The 13407-nt window shown below is 38.6% G+C and overlaps 1 long non-coding RNA gene across 1 annotated transcript; it reads right to left on the reverse strand.

Annotated features, from left to right (window-relative positions):
• Positions 1-359: 359 nt before the first annotated feature.
• LOC124291362 lies at positions 360-1166 on the reverse strand. Its single transcript, XR_006902197.1, has 2 exons — positions 679-1166; positions 360-399 (listed from the first exon to the last, which is right to left on the reverse strand). It is a non-coding gene; the product is annotated as an uncharacterized LOC124291362 (long non-coding RNA).
• Between the last annotated feature and the right edge of the window lie 12241 nt (positions 1167-13407).

A 13407-nucleotide genomic window follows, 5' to 3' on the forward strand; every position in this document is an offset into this window, starting at 1 on the left:
TAACATTTTATAAGTGGAAGCATCTTTATTAGTGGCTCCAAATGGGCCAAATATTCTACCAAATGCTTTAAGTTTTGTGGGTTTGAATGGTTTCATATGTGACAATTTGGAGACATTGGCCATTTCACTATTCACATTATTTGGGTATTGTCGTTTGTTTCATAATGGGACATATATTATCAATTTATCATAATGTAACCGGGAACAATGATCACCTGGCGTGGAATCTGTTGACTGGCTGGCTCTGTTGACTGTACCCTCTTGGCTGTACTGTCCTATGGAATGTTAGTCCTCACTGGGGGCTCCATTTTGTAACCGGGATAGTGAGCGGATGTCAACAAAATTATCCAGGACACTGGTTACGGGGGTGAGACCTTTTATTCCAATATTAACAACACCCTGAAACAATACACGGTTCAATAAATACAAAGTCATAATATATACATAAGATTTAAAATCCGTCATCACATCCTTTAGATGAAATACTACTATGACACACATTCTAGACAAATAAACTACAAGGGGCGATCACTCCTTGATTTACTGATTACATATTAATGACAAACATAGTTAAGGTAGAGGCATATAAATCCTATAAACATGCCCAGATAGAAAATATAAAGTATGTATATACAATGCTACATAAATACATACAATCAACCACAATGTAATGCCTACCCGGTGTATGGCACTAGGGTGCAGATTACGGCCCTGTCAAGCCGCCAAGCCAGTCAAGCGTACGTACAATCTGTATAAACAATGATCAACGTTAAAGCTGCAATAGCTTAAACTAAATATATATATATATATTCTACCATTTCAAAAACCTAGGATATAATATAAGCGGTTCAAACTTATATCGCAGTCATATTTACATTCACATACACACTATACTTTCTCTCATTTATAAAATCAATCAGTCAAACGTGCAAATATGTAACCATTCACTCATAGGAGAGAGAAAACACTTTAATGAACTGAATCATTTATTTGGATACTAAAAGATTATTGGATTGCAATTTAGCTTAGTGACCCTAACAAGCTAAACCTAACTTGTACACTTACACACAAGTTACAGTTTATATTTACACATAAGCATTAACAATATAACATTTAAAGGTATACACACTGATTAATCGATATAAAAGATTCAACTGACCTGTGGTGATCTTATAAAGTAGATAAATTCCAGCACGGGATAAACGTCTTGTCGGTGCAAGCATTGGCAGTGAAGTGAAGATTGAATTAGTAAAAGAGGGCAAGAGTTTGAATGATCCAATCAGATTGGATCAACTGAGGGCACATAATAATGTAATGACCCTATCTAACCACCCTTAATTAAACAAGAATAGCACTGACTACATAGCTATTAATAGACATGCTTTAAGATGAGTATAGTCAGTTTCAAAATGAACAGACCCGTTGATAAAAAAACATTCATTACTATAAATAAGAAATATTATACCTGCAATGCAAAGTGACAGTTAATATACACATAATCCATAAATATCCAAATATGAAATGATATCCCTGAAACTGCAATGTAACTGTTAACATTCATAAAATTAATAATATTAAAACTAATATATACATGACTGTAAAAATACAATATTATACATCCGCCACAATAACGGCCTTAGTCTAATAATGTTTGTAGAACTGTATATCCTAGTGAAGGACCTTAGTTATTGGAGGTCACATGAGATTTTAAGCTCAAATGGTTCACCTAAATCATGTTTTTGTTTCATTTTGCAAAAGTTCATGTAAACACATGTTTATGTTGGAGTTGAATTTGAACGCATCACTGACATACAGTAAGAATAATTACATACTGCATTTGTTGTGCATTCGGTTGAAGGAAATAACACTGACCATGAAAACCATGTTGTACTGTTACCTTTATAATTATGTTCGCAACACTTTGTTGTAATACTTCAATTAAAAATTCCACGTTAAGATATATATCATTTTATATGTCTGTAAACCGTTGGTATACAGCTATACACAATGGGAAAGATGATGTCGCGCACAGAGAGCTAAATGAATGTATGATGTACGCACTTGGATAGAAACCTTCCAGTCAATGCATTGCAATTTATCAAAAACTGGGTCCCACAGTAGAGATCGCTTGTGTGAGATCAAGCGATATTTACAATGTAGATCATCTTTCATCATTGATTGGTCAGCGATCTATAGCCCATTTTTATGTTGTAATGTCCTAAATGGTATGTAATTTTAAGTTACATGCTAGTTTTAAATCTCTAACTGTGATATATTAGTTGTTTTACTGTCCTTTGGCGACATATTTTATTAAATAAAATTATTACTGTTTTAGTCACGATATGGCTGAAATCTTGCCTAAGTGACTGTAAATTTTAACTCACTCACTCATTCAATGATTGATCAGGTGACCTTGACCATATAGGGACTATCTTTCTCTGAAGGTAAATATAAACAATCATAGCGTCTGTCATTGAGATCAAAGGGTTTTATCCAGGTGACAAAGTATCAATAGACGGTTCGGGGCAAGCTACTGTTGTGAAATAGGTTGGTGAATGAAATTACCTGTGTACGTTCGATGGGATTGATTACAAAATGGAACTGATGGAGACACGTGTGAAGCTTCTCGGCACTTCAAGAATTCAGGTGGACAGAAGGCAGCGTTAGCGTCAATTGCGCCACTAGGTTCTATGTCTGACTCACTGTTTGTTGACGTGGATGACACAGATATTGACAAATCAATACAGTTTCAAGAAAACAAAAACACTGCCAGGAAAACCCTTCATGACATTAAACTTGTCAGTCATTATACATTCTTCATTGCCGAGATTCGCCTCATTTAGAGAAAGTCAACCAAAGGAACTCAATACAGTTCTTGAGTTCTTGTGAATTTGAGACAAATACTTTGAGGGGAATCGGGTCATACATTGATAGATAACTTCAACGTCACAACTATGGTTGCTCTTTGAGAGATGACGTTGAAGTCACCCAGTATCGGGAGATAATGAAAGCGCGTCAAAACCAGATAAAATCAATGGGAAAAGGGAACTTACCAAACAGATCCGATGCTATTACTGACAGCGAACTTGAAAAGTGGTGGGAGGTTAAACATTTAGGCAGTTCGACTCCAGATACACAAATAAACACACTCTGTTCAGTAACATACTCCACCTTGGTCTCCGTGGGTCTGATGAGCACGAGAAAAAGCCTCCAGAAATGTTACCAGCTCCAAACACTGACGAGATATGGTCACGTTTCATTGCGGCATTCGAAGCGCATGTTGAATGCAAGGCAGGTGGCATATTTAAACTTAAACGTGGTGAGGTCTTTTATACTCTAAGGTAAATGCAACTTTTGGGTGCTTAATGGGCACTTTAAACGACATGTTGGAACATGCAGTGAAGCAACTGATTCAATATTCGTTGAGTTGAGTGAAATGAAACATTGGTATTTTTTAACTGTCGATATCGTGACCTTCTCAGATCGACAACATTATTAGTTTAGTATGAATATACCTGACCTGACCAATAGCTTGTAGAGCAGTAGATTGAAATATGTGAGTACATAAAGACAGATAAAGATGCTGACATCTTCCAGTTGTTTGCCTGTGCAACAAAGTTGATTGGTCCTTGATCATAAAAACATTCTTTTGTCTCTCTAGACACGGTGCTGACACCAAGACATCCCAAATGGATTGGAGCATGGTGGATTGGATTTCTCCTGTTCGGCTGCGTGGGTGTCGTCGCTGGAATACCTTTACTGTTCTTCCCGAAACAAATTGTTCCAACTACAGAAAAACAATCACCCAAAGGGCATGTTCCTATTAAGGCCAAAATAAAAGGTGAAAGATTGCTATAGTATTGAAGTTTACTTACACGTAGGAAACATGCCTGTGCTGCCTCGACACACTGAAGAATTATTTCACAAACTGTCACGTATTATACATCATGACCCCGTGGGCTGTTTACACAATTGTATCATCTAATCACTTTTTTGTAAAATCACCGATGCGGGGCATTTTGTGATTCATCCTTTGTTGTAGCTAATGTCCGCGTGATAATTCTACGTTTTAAGAGGTTCAAAGTCGTGGCATGACGAATCTTAAGTAATACATTTATACATCCTTACGTGTCTCTTGTATCATAGTTAGAGTATTGTTGGTTTTGTTGATTTTATACAATTTACTGCTTTATTCAACGATCCGTATGACGTTATCAGCCCACGATAACCATGCTAATAATCCATTCTCTATGACATGGCGTTGACGTCAGAACTGCCCCGGTCTGTGTTCCGTGTGTTGAGGAATCCTGTCTGCAGTCTGATGCTTGTCGGCCTCCTCCTGTTTACGTGGTATGCAAATGGAGGTCAGAGCTTCACATCCAAGTATGTCGAGAATCAGTTCATGGTCTCTGCATCCAAAACAAACATCGCCCTAGGTGGGTACCATTCAGTTCACATATTCCTCAATTCATTTCCTAAACCGATGCTTTTCTCCCGTCAGCTGTAACTGCTTTAGCATAACAATTTTTTTGTAGAGGTATTTTAAACTTCAGTATCAAAACAAATGCTGTGATCAAAATGTAGTTTTGCAAAGAGCGGCTTCAGACCAAGCTTGCTTATTCGATCGCTCCCATTCATTAAATGCATACGTATGTATAAAGACATTGTGAAATGGACAATTAAGAGAAAACAATATCTATAATTTGCATCTAGTCTTTGTACATGAACAAAATGCACAAGGACGCGGGGGAGATCTTTCAAACATATAATCGCATCATAAAGTGAGGGTAATTTTTTCACAATGAACCTCAATACACATTTCTCCCGATGCTGACCAGGGTCATGAAAACTGTTGAATATGTTACTAATCATCCTCTACCAATTGTAGAGGCATGAGGTATATAGACACAGAGCGAGGCCGCTCACACGCACGACCTGTGTTGCAGGGGTCGGCACTTTCATCAGCGCCACCGTCGGGGTCTTCTCTGGGGGACTTCTGACGACTCGTCTGATAACCGACCGAGTTGGTTACCTCAAGTGGATCATCTCCATGCATTTTATAGCCTTACTGGGCACTGTTGCTATGTTTTTCCTCGGCTGTGATACGCCAGTCATCCATGGTTTCCATGACAAAGAAGGGTAAACATGTTAATGTTATTTAAGATTTTTGTACAATCCCTTTTCCAGAACAAGAGAATAGGAACATCTAAACAGTGTGAAGTGTTGAAACCAAAACACATGGTCGTTGGTTGAATCGGACCTCGCCCTGATTGTTTTCACATTTTCCGACAACATACCAATACTTTTTATAGATTTCTTATCCCCAATACAAAACGATTAAGCGAACAAATCTGTTGGGTTTTGGGGCGGGGGTGGGGGCGACATTTCAAAATTTAAATCACTTGTTACTTGTCTTCTTCGATTTGTTCCGGAAATTTGTTTTAGATAAATGCACATAAAGAAAATATCATGTTGACCGGTTTTATGGTTGGCTGGTGTGTTGTTTTACGCCGCACTCAGCAATATTCCTGCAATATGACGGCGGTCTGGAAATAATGGAGTCTAGACCAGACAATCCAGTGATCAACAGCATGAGCGTCGATCTACGCAATCGGGATACGATGACATGTGTCAACAAAGCCAGCGAGCCTGACCACCCGACCCTTTAGTTGCCTTTACGACAAGCATGGGTTGCTGAAGACCAATTCAAACCCAGATCTATGAGTGTGGAAGGGTGAGTGTGTATTCTGTACTCTGCGAGTGACTGAGTTCACCTTTACGCCGTTTTTAGCAATATTCCAGCAATATCTTGGCGTGGCACACCAGAAATTGGCTGCACGCAATGTGCCCATGTGGAGAATGGAATCCTTACGTCTTCGGCGCAACGAGCAAACCCTTTAACTACTAGGCTACCGCACCAAACCCTAGAACAGGATACTGACATCCTACACATCCTAGACCTGCAATACTGCAGGCTTTCCTTCCCACACCAAGCAAGGCTGTAGTCGCGTAACTGTTCATTCATTCATTCACTTCACCACAGTACCTGCGTAACTCCCTTATCTCACAACACCATGCTGTGATGTGATTAGATAAATAATGATACTGACATTTAACCCAACTCATTCACTGTGTGCACTCTGGTTATGTGGTATATTTTCAGAATCATCACGTTCAATGACAGCGTGTGTTCATGCGACAGCACCAGTTTCTTTCCTGTTTGTGGAGACGACAGGATGACGTACTTCTCCCCTTGTTTCGCTGGCTGTACAAACCAAACTCTATCGGTATGGAATCACCCACTGTGCTGATTATTGAAGTCTAAAAATGTGGTTGAATTTTGCGTATAGGTATATTTCACGTAAATATTGTGGTGCTTGTGCTGCTGCTTGGATTGTTGTGTTAGCCCATTGATATAACATGTCAAGGGACACTACTTAAAACAAACAAATCAGAAGGTGACAGATCAAACAAGACAAAAGTCACACAACCACATTAATGCAAAATTGAAGGTTTGCTGCCTCTAGATTATCATAAAACGGGAGTTTACTGTGGAAGCTGGTCTTCAGAATGACAGAATATCATCCACTCTTAAGTTCATTAATTGTCTCATATTGTTAGTATGTGTGCTCCCCAGATGTTTGGAGGTTGTAGCAAAGTGACGAGCAGCCAGACAACGGCAGGGATGTGTGTCAGCGACTGCCCCTACTTCTATTACTACATCGCCGTCGACATGATCCAGAAGTTGCTCCAATCCACAACAGGCATGTCAGTTTACCTGACACTAATAAGGTTCGTCACACAACGTTCGTCGTTAATCATCATATGACCCTCATGTTTTTCATCATACATACACATCGTCACACATACGAAACATGACATGTCTAATGATATGGACGTGGAAAAATGAGCATGACTGTCAACAGATACTTCATTCATATAAAGACATGTCATGACTCTCATCAATACCTTATCAGTACGTACATTTCTGACGTAAGGTCATCGCGCGTGTTATCGTTCAAAACCAGGTTCATACCTTTATCTGACACTGCCAACTTATCAACATTGATCTCTCGTCGTACATGAAGGCACCCGTGAAGAGCCACCTCCTTGTTGTGGGTGCTGGGTAACGCTAAGCGCTCTTTAATCCCCCGTTGTGGCCCAGGGCCATATTTAGTCCACCAACCCGTTGCCGTGGGGTGCGCCCCTGTGTTGGTGGAGGAAGGGAGTCTGGTGGTTGAGGGCACTGGTTCAAGGAACAGGCTTCCTTTGCCCAACACACCACTTCACCCCTTACTTCACCTAGACGGGTGGCTGAATGGGCCCGGTTCAAGCAATCGGCTGGTCATGCCAGGCCCTGTGCATAGATTTTATGTAATTGACAACATTTGATTTAAAATTGTTTAAATTTTGGTCAAATTATGTTACATGAACAAAGGGTGCCAACCCTTTGTTCATGTAACATAATTTGATTTTTGTAATATGTTTATCGTGAACTTTGCCTAGAGTCTTATGCCAGAAGGCGGTGGCTCATGAGCCAATCTGGTAGAAGAATTAATATTATAGTTTTTCTGCTAGAGTATATCATCCAATATCATTGGTGCTGCAAGTCGGAGATCCGCGTGTGTTTAGCATTGTCCTTGTGATACTCCGTGGAGGGTGGTGAGCTCGGATGATGAACCATGGCATACAAAACCCCCCTTAAAAAAACCAAAACGTCGACTTGACACTGATCCAGATGGTAACGACCAACGTATGTCCACATCCATTGATTACTGGCCACGTTTCATAGTGGAGGAGACTCAAGATAACACCAGATTGAAGTTAAATCCTTTTGCTGCACAAAAAGGCATACAAGGCATAGCCGGTGATGTAAAAAAACATCAAACGTTTACTTTATAGGGCACTACTTATTGAGTGCAGCAAAAGGCAACAGGCAACTAACCTGATGACTACTGAAACGTTCGTCGGCATTCGGGTTTCGATCTCTCCTCATAGAACACTTAATATCACCAAAGGAATCGTAAGAGACCGAGATCGATTGTTCACCGACATGTCTGAACTTGATTTTGATTCAGAAATGAAAGATCAAGGGGTCGTATATGTAAAGCGTTTTACAACACGTAAAAACCAGGAAACCATTTCAACAAACACGTATCTGTTTTCATTTTCTTCTCCAGCTGCTCCCAGATCACTAAAGGCAGGGTACTGTAACATTAATGTCGACACCTACATACCAAACCCACTGAGATGTTTTAAATGCCAAAAGTTTGGTCATGGTGTTAGTACTTGCACATGGTCTGTTGTGTGTGCTCACTGTGGTGAGAAGACACATACAACAGAAGATTGTGTCAGTACCTTTAAGAAGTGTACTAATTGTGCAAGTGATCACTCATCGTTCTCAAAGACTTTCCCATTTGGAAACAGCAGATGGAGATAAATAAGATAAAGTTTACTCAAAATATCAGTTTTACTGATGCAAAAGGCTTGTCTTGAGATTGGAAATTAAGGAAACTTATGCTTCCAAAGCCAAAACATCTTCAGACACAACCCCAACAGTAACTAAATCATCTGCCAGCTGTCAGACGAACTTGACTTGGATCAAAACAGATTCTCCTCAGATTTTGTCACCTGCAATATCTTCACAAACTGCAGAACCACTTCCAGAACCACTTGAGGACATGGACGTGTCCGAAAACGTCCATTCTAGGGCACATAGCTTGTCGCCCTCGAAAAAGGTGCGGGGTAGATCCCCAATTAATCCACCTAAAAGATAGGTCTATCCAAACATATCGTGCAGTGGAACTGTAGAGAAATACGGACAAATGTTAATAAAATACAGCTATTGATCCAGGATTTAACACCATCAGCATTCTGTCTGCAAGAGACAAATCTGAAACGGACACATAATTTTAGCTTACGTCAGTTTGAAGCGTATCATTATTTTTCCCCTCTGAGTGATAGGGCCACTGGAGGTTCTACTATCCTTATACGACAATTGTAACAGGGCTGTGAATAACATCCTAACACCAATCACCAAGCTGTTGCAGTGCGACTTACTCTGGGTGTAGCTTTTACATTATGCTCTCTGTATATTCCGCCTTCATCGGCACTTCAACAGACTCATCTTCAATCATTCACTATGATCAACTCCCGAAAAAATGTGTTATTATGGGTGAACTAAACGGTCACAACCCGGTCTGGGGCAGTACTAACACTAATACTAAAGGCAAAATACTTGAAGATTTCATTTCCAATAATGACCAGTGCATATTTAATGATGATTCAAGCACCTATCTGCATCCTGCAACTCGCACTTATTCTTCTCTGGATTTGTCTCTTGCAGATTCTAACCTTCTAGATGAATTTGATGGTCTGTTCATAATGACCTTTGTGGAAGTGACCACTTCCCAACTATCCTTTCAGAAATAACTCCATCTGATTCTCCATCGTATCCAAGATGGTACTTTTCGAAGGCTAACTGATCTTTTTATCAAACTGTATGTAAATCGAAACTGCGACCTGAATGTTTCAGTGATATAACTGATCCCATTCAAACTTTTGCTGACGTTTTAAATGAAATAGCTGATGAGTGTATACCAAAGTCATCTACGACTCCACATGTACGAAAACCATGGTTAAATACAGATTGTAGACAAGCCAGAAAAGCGAGGAAAAAGGCAGACTTTCCGCCATCATCCAACTGTCCATAACTTAAATAAATTTAAAATACTCAATGCAAAGGCGCGTCGTACCTTTAAACAAAACAAACGACAATCTTGGAGAAATTATGTCTCCAAAATTAATTCACGCACGCCAATGTCTAAGGTATGGAACATGGTTCAAAGAATTAAAGGCAAAGGTTCAAAATCTGCTGTTCACCATCTTAAAGATGTGATGATTTAATTAATGACAAGTCTAAGATTGCAAATATAATTGGCGAAACTCTTGCCAAAAATTCATCATCGGCAAATTATGTCCCTGAGTTTCAGAGATATCAGAAACAACAGGAAAAGACAAAACTTAATTTCGAATCAATAACGGTGAAAATTATAACGAAGTGTTATCATTACATGAGCTACATACTGCTCTTGAGCAAGCTCATGACGCTGCAGCGGGTGATGACAATATTCATTATCCGCTACTGAAACATTTACCTGAACCATGTCTGATGACACTTTTAGATATATTTGACCAAATATGGACGTCTGGAGAATTTCCTCCTTTTATGGCGTAATGCCATTGTAGTCCCAATACCAAAACCTGGCATGGATCATACAGATCCGTCTAATTACAGACCAATATCTTTAACTAGCTGTGTTTGTAAAACCATGGAACGTATGGTGAATAATAGGTTAACTTTGTATCTTGAAATCAATAACCTTATAACATATATTCAATGTGGTTTCAGGAAAAATCGTAGTACCATTGATCATTTGGTACGTTTAGAATGCTTTGTTAAAAATGCTATAGTAAATAAACAACATGCTGTATCATTTTTCTTTGATCTTGAGAAAGCTTGATACGACCTGGAAGCATGGCATTTTGAAGGATTTACATGATTTTGGTGTAAGAGGCCGTTTGCCTCTTTTTATATCACAGTTTAAAAAAGACAAGCAATTTCAAGTCCGAGTGAGTTCATCCCTGTCTGATCAGGGTGTCCCACAAGGGAGTATTTTGTCTGTCATACTGTTTAACATCAAGGACAATAGTTTATCTACGGTTTAAATGATTCAATTGATGGATTATTATTTGTGAATGATTTCCATATTTCTTGTCGTGGTAAAATTATGCATAATATTGAACGGCAACTGCAGTTATGTTTAAACAAAATAAATAAATGGTGTCTTGAAAATGGCTTGAAGTTTTCTAAATCAAAAACTAATTGTATACATTTTTGTAGAAAATATAAGCTTCATAAGGACCCAGAACTATTTTTAAATGGCACTCCAATCAAAGTTGTAAAGGAGGCCAAATTCTTCGGCCTAATTTCGATTCCCATTTAACATTCCTGCCACACATTAAATCCCTTAAAGCTAAATGCCCGAAGGCACTCGATTTGTTAAAGGTTGTCTCCAATTCAAAGTGGGGAGGGGATCAAACTACCCTCCTTCACTTATACAGATCATTAGTGCGATCTAAACTTGATTATGGCTCGATCGTATATAGCGGAGACTGCAAAAAGCAACCTTAAACTACTTGATTCTGTTCACCACCAAGGTCTAAGACATTGTCTTGGATCATTTAGAACTTCTCCAGTTGATAGTCTCTACGTCGCGGCAGATGAGCCTTCTCTTACCCAGCACCGTATAATATAAAATTATCTTTACAATATATTATCAAACTATATTCTAACCATTCTAACCCTGCATTTAACTGTGTCTTTAATCATCTCTATGAGGATTTGTATAACAAAAACTCTTCTCTTGTTCCGCCTCTTGGACACGGAATTAAACCATTCATTTCTGCTGCCGGCATTGAGCTGGAAAATATATCTCCTTCCCGTCTTCTTTCTTCTCCTACTTGGCAATTGGTGAGGCAGAGCAATTGACATAACATTAACCACATTTAAAAAATCAGACACTAATGAGTTACAGTAACAAGAATTTAGTCAATTGAGAAATAAATATAATACATATAAATCCTTATTTACAGATGGGTGCAAGGATGGTGGCGCAGTGGCTTGTGCCACTGTCATTGGATCCAGAACAATATCTTCTCGATTACCAGATAACAGCTCTATTTTTACAGCAGAAGCAAACGCCACATTAACAGCCTTAAATATATATTCAAAAACACCCTAAATACAAACAATATATAATCTATTCAGACTCTCTTTCTTGTCTGCAGGCTATTAAACATCTTTCTTGTAAACATCCACTTTTAATCGAAATTATTGAATAATATAATGATCTTGCTACTGGCCAATACGACATCGTCTTCTGTTGGTTACCGAGCCACGTTGGCATTTCCGGGAACACAATAACCGAAATTGCTGCCAAGGCAGTACTCAACAAATCTGTGACACCACTTCTTATTCCATACTATGATTGCAAAGCTAGCATTAGAACATACAATGCAAAAGAAGTGGGACACCCAGGTAGGTATCAATACATTACATGTAACAACACCAACTAACGGTTACACCTACTTGGGTTGTCAGTCCAGATTTGAAGAGGTCATCATGCGACGATGTCGCATTGGCCATACAAGGTATACTCATGAATATTTGTTTAAAGGCGAGGATCCTCCGTTTTGTATCCCTTGTGATGAAAGAATCACGGTCAAGCATGTCTTGCTTGACTGTTGAATATTCCATTACAAGGCATAAGTTGTCCAATGTAAAAACTGTTAAGGATCTTTTTAGTACTGTTAATTTTCATTTAATTATTGAATTTTTAAAAGAAATAGACTCATTAGATAAATCTTGATGAATAGTTTTTAAATAGATGTATATTTTATTATTGGTAGTTTGGATTAGTAACTGGGGTTATCAGTGGCTGTACCCTTAAAGGAGGTTGAAGTATCGTAAAATTATTGACCTCCTGAGAGGGTACATAAGCCCCAAAACTTTCAAAGTCAATTTAAACTTACCAGGATTTTAAACGTAGTATTTTGGTTATTTTAATTTTGGCTAACATTTCGTACAATCGCCAACAGCTGAAGGCATGTTGTAAATCCAACTAGGGTCCATGCAGGTAGGAAAGGTACTGTAAGTTCCCATGGTTCCTAGTATGGTGACCTACCTTCAGTTGTTGGTGATCTATAGCCTATTTTTATATTGTGTTGTCCTCTATAGTTAAAAATGTTTTAGATTTAATAACTAGTTTTACATTTGTGTCTGTGATATTCTAGTTGTTTTACTGTCCATCGTTGACAGGATTTTATACTCTATCTTTTATTATTGTTAATCTGTATGTTGTTTTAGTCACGATATGGCTGAAATATTGCCAAAGTAAATTTTAACTCACTAACTCACTCATTGTAGATGACGCCCTCATTGTTCATCTCAGCCCTCTTGCACAGCGTTTGGTCGGGGTGTATTCAGGTGTAGCTGTATCACTCTTTAATTGTACTACATATAAATCCTTATTTACAGATGGGTCCAAGTGTGGTGGAGCAGTGGCTTGTGCCACTGTCAATGGATCCCAAACAATATCTTTTCGATTGCCCGATAATAGCTCTAAACTCACAGAAGAAGCAAATGCCATATCAATAGCCTTAAAATATATTAATAAGCACCCTAAGTATGTCAATACATCATCTTTTCAGACTCTCTTTCTTGCATTCAGGCTAATAACAATCTTTCTTCCAAACATCCTATTTTAATAGAAATTATTGAATCATATAATGATCTTGCTACTGGCCAATACGACATCGTCCTCTGTTGGTTACCCAGCCATGTTG

This window comes from Haliotis rubra, unplaced genomic scaffold (genome assembly GCF_003918875.1).
Source record: "Haliotis rubra isolate DU_JTF1 unplaced genomic scaffold, ASM391887v1 Scf49, whole genome shotgun sequence".
In the NCBI taxonomy this organism is placed as follows: domain Eukaryota; kingdom Metazoa; phylum Mollusca; class Gastropoda; order Lepetellida; family Haliotidae; genus Haliotis; species Haliotis rubra.